General features: G+C 43.7%; 1 protein-coding gene and 1 pseudogene across 2 annotated transcripts in view; one reads left to right on the forward strand and one right to left on the reverse strand.

Annotated features, from left to right (window-relative positions):
* FCHSD2 (FCH and double SH3 domains 2) overlaps positions 1-14,108 on the reverse strand; it is a 292,425-nt gene that overhangs the window by 252,604 nt on the left and 25,713 nt on the right. The window lies entirely within an intron of this gene.
* On the forward strand, positions 6,760-8,483 carry LOC133764857 (cleavage and polyadenylation specificity factor subunit 5-like; annotated as a pseudogene).

Raw genomic sequence — 14,108 nt, forward strand, 5'->3', positions numbered from 1 at the left:
TTATATATATTATTATATGAAAGAACCATAGGATGGAAAAGTATTTGCAAATCAAATATCTGATAAGAGTCTAGTACACTTCAACCAAAAACCAAGACAACCTAATTTAAAAACAGGCAAAGGACTTGAATAAGCATTTCTCTGAGGTGATATATAAATGGTTAACTATCACATGAAAAGATGCTCAACAACATCAGTCATTAGGGAAATACAGATCAAGACCGCATGAAGTACCATTTCACACCCACTATGATGGTTATAAACCAATAATAACAAAAATATTAAGTATTTGACAGGATGTGGAGAATCAGAACCCTCATACGTTGCTGGAAAGAATATAAAATGGGGCTCCTGTTATGGAAAACTTCTTGGCAGTTCCTCAAAGAGTAAGACACAAAATTACTATATGACACAGCAATTTCATGCCTAGGTATGTACTCAAGAGATCTGAAAACAGATGTTAAAACAAAAACCTGTATACAAATATTCATAACAGCATGACATAACATAAAATAATGAGTTGTAACAGCATGGCTCTTAACAACTGAAAAGTAGAAACAACACAAATGTCTATCAAGAGATCAACAAACAAAAGTGGGGCCAGCGCTATAGCCTGAAAGTGCCTGCAGTACCAGCATCCTATATGGGCGTGGGTTCGTGTCCTGGTTACTCCACTTCTGATCCAGCTCCCTACTGATGTGTCTGGAAAGGCAGCATAAGATGGCCCAAGTCCTTGGGGCCCTGCCACCAGGTGAGACAACCAGAAGAAGCTCCTGGCTCCTGGCTCCTGGCTTCAGCCCAGTCCAGTCCCAGCTGTTGCAGCCATTTGGGGAATGAACTAGCAGATAGGGGATCTCTCTCTTTCTCTCTCCTTCTCTCTCTCTGCCTTTCAAATAAATAAACAAATCTTCCATTAAAAAAAAAAAAAACTAATAACTTGTGTCCTTACAGGAAGAGGGGAGGAGGATACAGTTTAAAAAAAAAAACAAAACAGATGATGGGCCAGTGCAGAGGCTCACTTGGTTAATCCTCCGCCTGGGGTGCCAGCATCCCATATGGGTGACATTTCTAGTCCCGGTTGCTCCTCTTCCAGTCCAGCTCTCTGCTGTGGCCTGGGAAAGCAGTGGAGGATGGCCCAGGTGCTTGGGCCCCTGCACCCACATGGGAGACCATGAGGAGGAACCTGGCTCCTGGCTTCGGATCTGCATAGTTCCGGCAGTAGCAGCCATTTGGGGAGTGAACCAATGGAAGGAAGACCTTTCTCTCTGTCTCTCTCTCTAACTCTATTTGTCAAATTTAAAAAAAAAAAAAAAAAAAAATGAGGGCCAGTGTTGTGGTATAGCAGGTTAAGAAGCAGCTTGTGACACTGGCATCCCATATCAGAGTACTGGTTCCATTTTTGTCTGGTCCCCTTCTGATCTAGCTCCCTGCTAATGCTCCTGGAAAGGCAACAAAAGACAGCCCAAACACTTAGGCCCCTGCCACCCATTTTGGAGACCAAGATGGAGTTCCTGGCTCCTGGCTCCAGCCTGGCCCAGACCTGGCCATGGTGGCCATTTGGGGAATGAATCAGCAGATAGAAGGTCTTGCCCTCTCTCCCTCTTTTGTTTGTTTGAAAGTCAGAATTAGAGAGAGAGAGAGAGAGAGAGAGAGAAAGAGAGAGGGAGAGAAAAGAGATCTTCCATCCACTGGTTCACTCCCCTGATGGCCACAACAGCAAGGGTTGGGCGAGGCCAAAACCAGGAGCCAGAAGCTTCATCTGGATTTCCTACATGGGTAGCAGGGTTCCAAGCACTTGAGCCATCTTCCACTGCTCTCCCAGACACATTAGCAGGGAGCTGGATAGGAAGTGGAACAGTCAGCACTTGTGGGACGGTGGTGTTGTGGGTAGCTCCTCAACATGCTGTGCTACAACACAGTCTGTGGTATTTTGTTATGACAGCAAAAACAAACTTCATCCACATATCTGGGCACCAAAGCTCAGCCAAGCTGAAGGGAGAAACGACAGCCACTGATTAATAGGTACATAAATGCTTTATTGGAGTGGTAAACATATTCCAGAATTACATAGTGGTAATGTTATACAACATTGTAAATGCTAGAAGTCATTGAATTTTATGCTATAAAATGGTTAAAGTGGTGAGTATGTTTTGCTAATTTTACTTTGAATTAATTTTTTAAATGAGTATTTCCTGTGAACAAGATGTGGGCCCAAAGTGAGAGTGAGTGCCATCACATAAAGTTGTCAGGTACTATTTAGTTGGGCCACCTGGATTATCAGTGGGTCTTCAAAAAGAGAAGCTAGGGGGGAGCCACGGAATTCCTAAGGAATTGTTATGATCTGAATGTGTTCCCCGAAAATTTAAATATTGAAACTTAATCACCCATGTGATCCTATGAAGAGGCGAGGACTTTTTGGAAGAGATTAAGTTATGGATTAGTACTCTCATAAGAAAAGCTGAGGCCGGCGCCGTGGCTCAGTAGGCTAATCCTCCACCTTGTGGTGCCGGCACACCAGGTTCTAGTCCCGGTCGGGGCGCCGGATTCTTTCCCGGTTGCCCCTCTTCCAGGCCAGCTCTCTGCTGTGGCCCGGGAGTGCAGAGGAGGATTGCCCAAGTGCTTGGGCCCTGCACCCCATGGGAGACCAGGAGAAGCACCTGGCTCCGGCCTTCGGATCAGCGAGCTGTGCCGGTCGCAGCGTGCCGGCCTTGGCGACCATTGGAGGGTGAACCAACGGCAAAAGGAAGACCTTTCTCTCTGTCTCTCTCTCTCACTGTCCACTCTGCCTGTCAAAAAAAAAAAAAAAAAAGGCTGAAGGGAGTTCCGTGGCCCTTTTTCCTTTCCATCTCTTCCTCTGTGTGAGGACAAGTGTTTGTACCTTTTACTCTTCTGACTCTTGCACCACATAAGGACACGGCATTTGTCTCCTGTACAAAGCAACAAAGTGGGGGGCATCTTGGAAGCGGAGTAGGCCTCACCAGACACAGCATCTGCTGACTTCTTGATCCTGGATTTCCCAGTCTCCAAAACTAGAATAAATAAACTTCTGTTCTCTAAAAATTACCCAGGGGACAAGCAGCTAAGCCACCAATTGCCCACATCCTACAACAGAATACCTGGATTTGATGCTCAGCTCCACTCCCAACTCCAGCTTCCTGCTCAAGTGGCTCCTGGGAGGTAGTGTTAATAGTTCCTGTAGTTGGCTTCCTGCCAAACATGCGGGCAACCAGGATTGAGCTCCCAGCTCCCAGATTCAGTTACAGACATGTGGGGAGTGAACCCATAATGGGAATTTGCTTGCTCTCACTCCCTCTCAACTAAATGTCTTTCTAAAAATTAACAAGTCTGTGGTAATTTTTTTAAGGCAGAGTGATAGAGCAAGAGGGAGATGAAGAGACAGAGATCTCCCATCTGCTAGTTCACTCCTCAAATGGCCACAATGGCCAGGGTTGGACCAGACTGAAACCAGGAACCTGGATCTCCATGCGGGTCTCCCACATGGCTGGCAGGATTCCAAGCACTTGAGCCATCTTCTGCTGCTTTCCCAGACTCATTAGCAAGGAACTGATTAGGAAGTGGAACTGTCAGCACTCCTGGGATGGTAAGTGTTTCAGGTAGCCATGACACAACACAGTCTGTGGTATTTTGTTATGGCAGAAAAACAAACTAACACAGTGACAGGATGCAGCCAGAAAAGAGGCAAATACAAAGGGAAATACAAGGTTTCGCTGTGAAAGATCCATGGGAGGAACTCGGCAACCCAAATTAAATGGACATATCCCTTAAAGGACACATATTACCAAAAATAGAAAATCTGAGGAACTCTACTGCAATTGTGAATAAATTAAAATGTATTTATTTATTTATTTGGAAGGCAGACTGACACAGAGAGAGGAGAGCATAAAGCACTATAAACTATAAAAGAAAATTTGGGAGTCAGCATTGTGGTATAACAGGTTAAGCTGTTGCCAACAATGCCAACATCCCATATGGGCACCAGTTTGGGTCCCGGCTATTTCTTTCTAAAATTCTAACTCCAGCTCCTTGATCCAGCTCCCTGCTAATGCTCCTGGGAAAGCAGCAAAAGGTGGTCCACCACTTCAAATCCAGCTCCCTTCTATGGCCTGGGAAAGCAGCAGAGGATGGCCCAAGTCCTTGGGCCCCCGCATCCACATGGGAGTCCTGGAAGAAGCTCCTGGCTCCTGGCTTCAGATAGGCTCAGCTCTGGCTGTTGCAGCCATCTGGGGAGTGAACCAGAGGATGGAAGACCTCTCTCTGTCTCTACCTCTCTCTGTAACTCCGTCTTTCAAATAAATAAATAAATCTTTAAAAAAAAATTTTTTTTAAAGGCACGGCAATCACACTCCTAGGCATTTACCTAAAAGAAATTAAAATGTGTCTATACAAAGACTTGTACACAAATGTTTGCAGCAGCATTATTTATAACAGCCAAAAACTGGAAACAATGAAATGCCCATCAACTAACAATGGATAAACAAGTTGTGGTTACACCCTGCTATGGTTTGAATGTCCCTCTAAAACATGTTGAAATTTAATTGTCATTTTAACAGTATTAAGAGGTGGGACCTTTAAGAGGTTAGACCATGAGAGTTTTGCCCTCCTCAGTGGGATTAATGCCATCCAAGGGGGTGAGCTTAGAGAGCAGTACTGTGGTACTCGGGTTATCAGAATATCTGCTCAAGTCCTTGCAGGACTGCTTCTGATCCAGCTGCCCAATAATGTGCCCCTGCTACCTATGTGAGAGACCAGGATGGAGTTCCTGGCTCCTGGCTTCAGCCTCACCTAGACCTAGCTGTTGCAACCATTTGGGGAGTAATTCAGATGGAAGATCTCCCTCTCCCTCTGTGTCTCTCTGTCTTCACTCCCCACCCCCACCAACTCTGCTCTGCCTTTCAAATAAATAAGAAAAAAAAAAAAAACTTTAACCTCTTTCCATCCTTCTGCCTTACCACCAGGTGATGATACATCAAGAGAGAACTTGGTGCCAGCGCTGTGGCTTAGTGGGCTAAGCCTCCGCCTGCGGCACCAGAATCCAATATGGGTACTGGTTCAAGACCTGGCTGGTGCTCTTCTGATTCAGCTCTCTGCTATGGCCCAGGAACAGTAGAGGATGGCCCAAGTACTTGGGCACCTGCACCCACGTGGGAGACCTGGAGGAGGTTCCTGGGTTCCCACCACCAGGGAGTCCTGGATTGACCTCCTAGGTCCTAGCTTCAGCTTTGCCTCATCAGGCTGCAGCAGGCATTTGGGAAGTAAACCAGCAGATGGGAACACTCTCTCCCTCTCTCTGATAAAAAAACTTTTAATTAAAGAAAATTATATCCCAATAAGTTTAAGAAAAAATGAAACATCATAAAAGTACTAAATACTAAAATAACAAGTACCATTTTTAAGTACCGTATCTTCATAACCTACAAAACACTGAAATAAAAAAATTTTGGTTTATCATTTCTGAAAACTTATCTGCTTCAATTTTATAAAATTTGATAAGGTTTAGTTTAGGGTTCATCTCTTTCAGAAATTATTATCTGAATTCCTATGCTGGATCATTTACCCATGTTCTATATACCTAAGGTATATATTTGTCTGTCTTACTGTTAACAGAATGATATTGAAGATATCTGCATTTGTGCCTATCTCTTTATAGTCTTTTTTTTTTAAAACAAAGACTTATTTGAAAAGCAGAATTACAGAGAAAAAGATCGAGATCTTCCAACCACTGGTTCACTCCCCTGAATGGCCACAACAGCCAGGGCTGGGGTCAGGCTAAAACCAGGAGGTTCACCCTGGTTATCTCCACGTGTGTGGCAGGAGCCCAGGCATGTGGGCCATGCTGCAATGCCTTCTCAGGGGCGTTAGCAGGGAGCTGGACACAAACATTAACAGGCAGCCAGGACTCCAACTGGCGCTCATCTTGGATGCCGGCGTCATAAGGCACGGCTTAACCCACCATGCCACAATGCAGAACCGTCTTTATACATCTTTATAGCCCCAAACATTAAGCTTTATTCTGGCACAGAGAAGTTCAATTCAAGTAAAATGAACCTGAATAACACCTACACATAAAATACAGGTGTTATTACTTTCAAACAGAAAAATATGCTTTCTTTTACAAAGTCAAAAAATGCCAAAAGATAAAAAGGGGTTTGTTAACATCATCATTCTTTTTTTTTTTTTAAGATTTTTATTTATTTATTTATTTGACAGGTAGTTACAGACAGTGAAAGAGACAGAGAGAGGTCTTCCTTCCATTGGTTCACTCTCCAAATGGCTGCTACAGCCGGCGCGCTGCGCCGATCCAAAGCCAGGAGCCAGATACTTCCTCCTGGTCTCCCATGCGGGTGCAGGGGCCCAAACACTTGGGCCATCCTCCACTGCCCTCCCGGGCCACAGCAGAGGGCTGGACTGGAAGAGGAGCAACTAGGACTAGAACCCGGCACCCATATGTGATGCCAGCACCGCAGGCAGAGGATTAACCAAGTGAGCCATGGCACCGGCCCCCAACATCATCATTCTTACATCACTTTAAATTTATGCAAATCTACTTTAGTCATTAACTTAATTACAACAAGCCACATTAACTTGACATGCCTGCTCTCATGTTAATGGCAGGCAGTGGCTACTGAGCAGGTCGCAGATAACCTAATCACTCCCACAAGGCGGGGGGGGGGGGGGGGGGGCAGTAGCTTTCCCTCACCTCCCAATTTCTGCTCACCACCAGTGTCAGAGGTCGCCAGCATGTCAGTGGTACCTCTCAATCACTGCAGCCCGCTGGCCCCGTGGGGTCAATCAGTTCGGCAACAAGAACATCCAGCAGACCGAACCCCTCACCCTGGAGCGCACCATCAATCTTTATCCTCTGATCAATTATACTTTTGATACAAAAGAGCCTCTCTATGAGAAGGACAGTTCTGTCACAGCCAGATTTCAGCGCATGAGGGAAGAATTTGATAAAATTAGGATGAGGAGGACTGTAGAAGGGGATCTGATTGTACACGAGCACCAGCTACCCCATGTGTTACTGCTGCAACTGGGAACAACTTTCTTCAAATACCTGGTGGTGAACTTAACCCAGGAGATAAAGTTGAAGGACTAAAATGCTTAATGACCGAGATACAACACTGCCAAGATGGAGTTCTGCAAGATTGGATCATTGATGACTGCGCTGGTAACTGGTGGAGACCAAATTTTGAACCTCCTCAGTATCCATATATTCTTGCACGTATTACAAAGCCTGGCCGGCGCCACGGCTCACTTGGCTAATCCTCTGCCTGCAGCGCCAGTACTCCAGGTTCTAGTCCCGGTTGCTCCTCTTCCAGTCCAGCTCCCTGCTGTGGCCCAGGAAGGCAGTGGAGGATGGCCCAAGTGCTTGGGCCCTGCACCTGCATGGGAGACCAGGAGGAAGCACCTAGCTCCTGGCTTCGGATCAGCACAACTCTGGTCATTGTGGCCATTTGGGGAGTGACCCAACGGAAGGAAGACCTTTCTCTGTGTCTCTTTCTCTCACACTGTCTGTAGTTCTGCCTGTGAAATAAATAAATAAAATCTTAAAAAAAATAAATGTGGCAGAAGGGGTTTTTGGTTTTATCTTTTTCCCATTCCCTAAGTTGCCACTTAACTTTCTATTGTTTGAATAGTAAAGCTAATATGAAGAACTAGATAGTGGTATAAACAAATGTGATAATGTTTATTTACTTTTGGTTCTACTCATTTTCTTCTTTTGGTAAAACATTAAAGCAAATGAACTTCTTTCTATTTGTATTTTTTTAATTTCTCATTAAACTTTTTAAAATGTTACCAAAAAAAAAAAAAAAGACTTAACATGCTATTCTTCTAAGAGTCTCAAGATCCAAGCAATTCTTCCTCCACAGAAGGTCTGTAATAGCCTTTAAATTTTTTTAAAGCAGACTGGTGTCTTCCCCCCACCCCCCACAGGCAGAGTGGACAGTGAGAGAGAAAGAGAAAGAGAGAGAGAGAGAGAGAGAGAGAGAGAGAGAGAGAGAGAAAGGTCTTCCTTTTGCCATTGGTTCATCCTCCAATGGCCACGGCGGCCGGCGCACCGTGGCCGGCACACCATGCTGATCCGAAGCCAGAAGCCAGGTGCTTCTCCTGGTCTCCCATGCAGGTGCAGGGCCCAAGGACTTGGGCCATAGCAGAGAGCTGGCCTGGAAGAGGGGCAACCGGGACAGAATCCATTGCCCCGACCAGGACTAGAACCCGGTGTGCCAGCGCCGCAGGTGGAGGATTAGCCTAGTGAGCCCCGGCGCCGGCCCTGGTGTCTTTCACTTATGCAGTATCTAAGGTCCCAGCAAATACTATGGTTCAAATGCTAAAACAAAGATTTAAAGACATGTTTTTGTTATTAAATCCTTTAAATAGTTCCCAGGGACCTGAAAGTCATTTCCCCACTGTGCACCAAATCCATCTTCAATGAAAGCTATGATACAGTGGCTAGTGGCTAACAGCGAAATTCCAGCCTAGTTCACCTGGCTGCCACTTGGCACTTGTGATAAACACTGTGTACACTTTACACCTGGTACCACTCAAAAGCTCACACAGTATTATCACTTCACTCTGCTTCTCCTAAACAGAGAACACAGTATCAATTTTACTCAGTTAAAGCAAGGCAGCTAGAGTTTTCTCTCTCCACCTCTCTCTCTCTGCCTCTCAAATAAAACAGTGAAACAACATATATTTAACAGTGATCATCTCGAGATGACAGAACTATAGGGTGATTTTAATTACTAACATTATTACTATTAATTGCATCTAGAAATATAAGAAATATCCAGGTAGTTACCACAAATGTTAAACTTTCACCTTATTTTCCTCAGCTGTATTTAGAAAAATGTAACTACACAGATACACTGAAGTCCACTGGATCTGTTACTCTCCATCCTCCTCTCAGAAACAACCAATGGGGGGCATCGCTGTGGTGCAGCAGGTTAACGCCGGAATCCCTTATGGGCTCCAGTCCAAGACCCAGCTGCTCCATTTCTGATCTGGCTCTCTGCTATGGCCTGGGAAAGCAGTGGAAGATGGCCCAAGTCCTTGGGCCCCTGCACCCGTGTGGGAGACCTGGAAGAAGCTCCTGGCTCCTGGCTTGGGATCTGTACAGTTCCAGTCTTTGCAGCCAACTGGGGAATAAACCACCGGATGGAAGACCTCTCTCTCTCTCTCTGCTTCTCCTCTCTCTGTGTAACTCTGACTTTCAAAGAAATAAATATATCTTTAAAAAAAAAAAAAAGAAGCAACCAATGTCATGTACTTCCTACTCAAGTTTATACTTTTTGCATACTTAAAACAGTACAGAGTATTTTGTCATTCTGCAACCTGACTTTTCCAATGAAGACTGTGAGATCCATTCAAGAGATATGTGTTTTCCTTTCAAATGCTGCAATATATTTCATCATATAATTATATGACCATTCATTTGTCTATCCCTCTGTCCAGGCACTTTAAACTGTTACCAACTTTTGTTATTAACAAACAATAATGCAATAAACATATCTGAAGATACCTCTTAGGATACAGTAGCTTCTTTCTCTAAGGTGTCAAAAGGAAGTAGAACTGCTGGGTCATAGGTCACCCACTTTTTAGTTTAAGATCCATCAACTTTTTTTTTTTTTTTGGACAGGCAGAGTGGACAGTGAGAGAGAGAGACAGAAAGGTCTTCCTAAAAGGATAAAGTATTACTTTGTACATCTAGAGTCAGGACAAAAGCTGATCAGGTCATTGTTTCTTATAGTGTCCATTTCACTTCAACAGGTTTCCCCTTTGGTGCTCAGTTGTCGCCGATCAGGGAAAACAAATGATATTTGTCTCTTTGGGACTGGCTTAATTCACTCAGCATGATGCTTTCCAGATCCCTCCATCTTGTTGCAAATGACTGGGTTTCATTGTTCCTTACTGCTGTATAGTATTCTATGGAGTACATGTCCCATAATTTCTTAATCCAGTCTACTGTTGATGGGCATTTGGGTTGGTTCCAGGTCTTAGCTATTGTGAATTGGGCTGCAATAAACATTAATGTGCAGATGGCTTTTTTATTAGTCAAATTAATTTCCTTTGGGTAATTATGCAATGCAATACTGCATAATACTGAATGCAAACTGGTTAGGCCACTATGGAAGTCAGTCTGGAGATTCCTCAGAAACCTGAACATAACCCTACCATACAACCCAGCCATCCCACTCCTTGGAATTTACCCAAAGGAAATTAATTTGGCTAATAAAAAAAAAAGAAAAAGAAAGGTCTTCCTTTTCCGTTGGTTCACCCTCCAATGGCCGCCACAGCCTGCACATTGCGGCCAGCGCACCACGCTGATCCAAAGGCAGGAGCCAGGTGCTTCTCCTGGTCTCCCATGGGGTGCAGGGCCCAAGCACTTGGGCCATCCTCCACTGCACTCCCGGGCCACAGCAGAGAGCTGGCCTGGAAGAGGGGCAACCAGGACAGGATCGGTGCCCCGACCGGGACTAGAACCTGGGGTGCCGGCACCACAGGCAGAGGATTAGCCTATTGAGCTGCAGCGCCGGCGGATCCACCAACTTTTATTAAAAATGTAGGTCACACACATTTTGAGTTTTACTAAGTAGCTCTCTAGAGTCTCAATTGCAGCACATCCTTGTCAACATCTGAAAGTGTTAAATGTTATTTTCTGCTCACATCCTAAGAATGAAATCACATCTAATCACTACTTTCCTTTGCATTTCACCAACTACTCCTGAAGTTGAGCCTGTTTATATATAAAATTTCTTTTAGGCCGGCTATCCACTCTGCCTGTCAAAAAAAAATAAAATAAAATAAAATAAATTAAAAAAGAATAAATTTACCATTCTAAAATAATTATATTATATGACAGAGTACAAACAGTAACTTTATTGTGTGGCTGCTCTCATACATTTAGAATATACAAAGTATACTGGTCAAGTGAACTTCAATTAGTCCCATTGCCAAAGGCTGTAATACTCTACAACACAGCTCTTGCATAATTTATCTTAACTGTTGGATATTTAGAAAGCCATAGCAGCCTCAACTTTATTCCACCAAAAATTAAAATAATTAAATTAATTTTAAGAGATATAAGTAGAGATATACAAGAGATACATTTTTAAAAATTATATACACACGGGGGGCCAGCACTGTGGCATAGCAGGCGAGGCCACCTCCTGTTGTGCCGGCATACCATATGGGCACCAGTTCAAGTCCCAGCTGCTCCTCTTCCCATCCAGCTCTCTGCTATGGCCTGAGAAAGCAGTAGAAGATGGAAGATGGCCCAAGTCCTTGGGCCCCTGCACCCGCATGGGAGACCCAAATGAAGCTCCCGGCTCCTGGCTTTGGATGGCCTAGCTCTGGCCATTGGGGCCATCTGGGGAGTGAACCAGCAGATGGAAGACCTTTCTCTCTCTCTCTGCCTCTGCCTCTCTGTAACTCTGCCTTTCAAATAAATAAATAAATCTTTTAAAAAAAATTATATACACATGAAAGGGGGGAAAGCTTTAGAACCAAGCCAAACCACTACTCTTAATCCATCAGCCAACAGTTAACAATAAAATAAATTTGAAAAGTCACCAGTTATTTCACTGATATTTTCAACCTGTAACAAATTCACTCTCAATCATTCAGGGTTGACTATCCAACCAATAATGTTATTCGTCTTGGAATGCCACCTTCACAGCAGTGTCTCTCAGTCAACCCAGCGTTTCCTAGGATGCCCAAGGTCAGGACAAAGTGCTGGAACGCATTCTAAACAACTGTGATGACTCCTGCAACAGTAGCTCCCAGCTTTAATCCTAAGTGAGAATCATCTGCCATGGCTGTTAAACACATATAAGCTGTAAAAGATTTATGATGCATCTTAGACGTGCAGTGTAATTCAAGGATAAGGAACAAGATGTATCTTGTACTCAAAATGTTTGACCTACCAACTCAGACCCTCAAGAGGAGGAACTAGGATCTGTGATCTGAGGTGCACAGATGACTCTTGTCTTTATAGTGCATTGTTGAGATCTGTACTTGAATGACTATGCTTAATTTTAAGAATTAGAAAGATTTAAACAAAGACAATGTCATCATACTGTAATGGCAATATTCAGGACCTCTTCAAAACATCATCACCGGGGCTGGCACTGTGGCACAGCCTGTAAAGCCACTGCCTGAAGTGCAGGCATCCCATACGGCACTGGTTGAGTCCCGGCTGCTACACTTCCAGTCCAGATCACTGCTAATGTGCCTGGGAAATCAGCAGAAGATGGCCCAAGTCCTTGGGCCCCTGCACCCAGGTGGGAAGACCATGAAGAAGCTCCTGGCTCCTGGCTTCACTCTGTCCCAGTCCCTTGGGGAGAGAACCAGTGGATGGAAGATCTCTCTCTCTCTCTCTCTCTCACTGTATCACTATCTTTCTCCTTCTCTCTCTGTATCACTGCCTTTCAAATAAATAAATAATTTTTTTAAAGTGTTGAGATCAAGGTACAAAAAACCAAAAATACCTGAGAGTAAAGGGATTAAAATCCCCTGCTAACACTGTATTTTCAAGCAAAAAAAATTACTTTCAGATTTATCAATATTAATCAAACTGCCAAAGAGTATTCTCAGATCTATGATGTCTACAATCAAGTTCACTTTTGAAAACCATGATATTAAACATTTTCATGTATTACATACCTTGTTTATGATGGGTGACACTCATTAGTCGCTTTTTTTTTAAATGGCACATATACTCCCTTGAGATGATGGCAGAAAACACATACCAAACATTTTAACTGAATGAAATGTCATGCCATTTATATAGGATACAAATAACTTACATAATTTTTTACCAAATTATGTGACTTCAAACATTTTGAGTACAAGATACATCTTATTCCTTATCCTGGAATTACACTGTACATCTAAGACACATCATAAATCTTTTACAGTATTCTGTCTGGTAGTCACTCATACAAAATTCAATACTGAAGTCTTTTCCCTTGATCTCTTCTTCAGCAAAATAATATTTTTTTTATTTGACAGGTAGAGTTATAGACAGTGAGAGAGAGAGAGAGAGAGAGAGAGAGAAAGGTCTTCCCTCCGTTGGTTCACCCCCCAAATGGCCGCTACAGCCGGAACTGCGCCGGTCCGAAGCCAGGAGCCAGATGCCTTCTCCCGGTCTCCCATGCTGGCACAGGGGCCCAAGCACTTGGGCCATCCTTCACTGCCTTCCCAGGCCATAGCAGAGAGCGGGACTGGAAGAGGAGCAGCCAGGACTAGAACCAGCACCCATATGGGATGCCTGCACCACAGGCAGAGGATTAACCAAGTGAGCCACGGCGCCAGACCCCAGCAAAATAATATTAAGACATAACAAATAAGAAGCCTGAAGGTTTAATTTTTATACATGTGCATTAACAATCAAGATTAGACCAAGGTCAATAGCAAAAGATACCACATTAACAAGGTCATTGCAAAAACCATGTTAAAAATTTTACTAACTAATGGAACTCTGAAAACCTACTTTCTAGGGCCGGTCCTGTGGCATAAAGGCTACGCCTCTGCCTGCGATGTGGCATCCCACATGGGCACTGGTTTCTGTCCCAGCTACTCCTCTTCTGATCTAGCTCTCTGCTAGTGATCTAGGAAAGCAGAGAAGATGGCCCAAGTGCTTGCGTCCCTGTACCCAAGTGGGAGACCAGGAAGAAGCTCCTGGCTCCTGGCTTCAGATCAGCCCAGCTCCAGCAGTTGCAGCAATTTGGGGAGTGAACTAGCATGTGGAAGACCTTTCTCTCTGTCTCTCACTCTCTATAATTTTACCTCTCAATAAATTTAAAAAAAAAAAAAGAAAGAAAGAAAGAAAGAAAAGAAAACCTATTTTCCTTTAAATTTGGGATTTTTATGTCTCCTCAGGAGAATATTTGTCATAATGCATTCATGTAGCTATACAAAATGAAACAATGAAATTGTTTATTTTCTAGGTAAGAAGTATTTATATATTCAGTAACTTCGCAACCTATTACTAGTTTCAAACTTGTAAAGAGGAATTTTCCTATTAAAGGAAATTTACTAACACAAAGTATCATGCGATTATACACATTCTACCAACCAAAATGAAC

The sequence above is a fragment of the Lepus europaeus genome, chromosome 7, assembly GCF_033115175.1.
Source record: "Lepus europaeus isolate LE1 chromosome 7, mLepTim1.pri, whole genome shotgun sequence".
Classification (NCBI taxonomy): domain Eukaryota; kingdom Metazoa; phylum Chordata; class Mammalia; order Lagomorpha; family Leporidae; genus Lepus; species Lepus europaeus.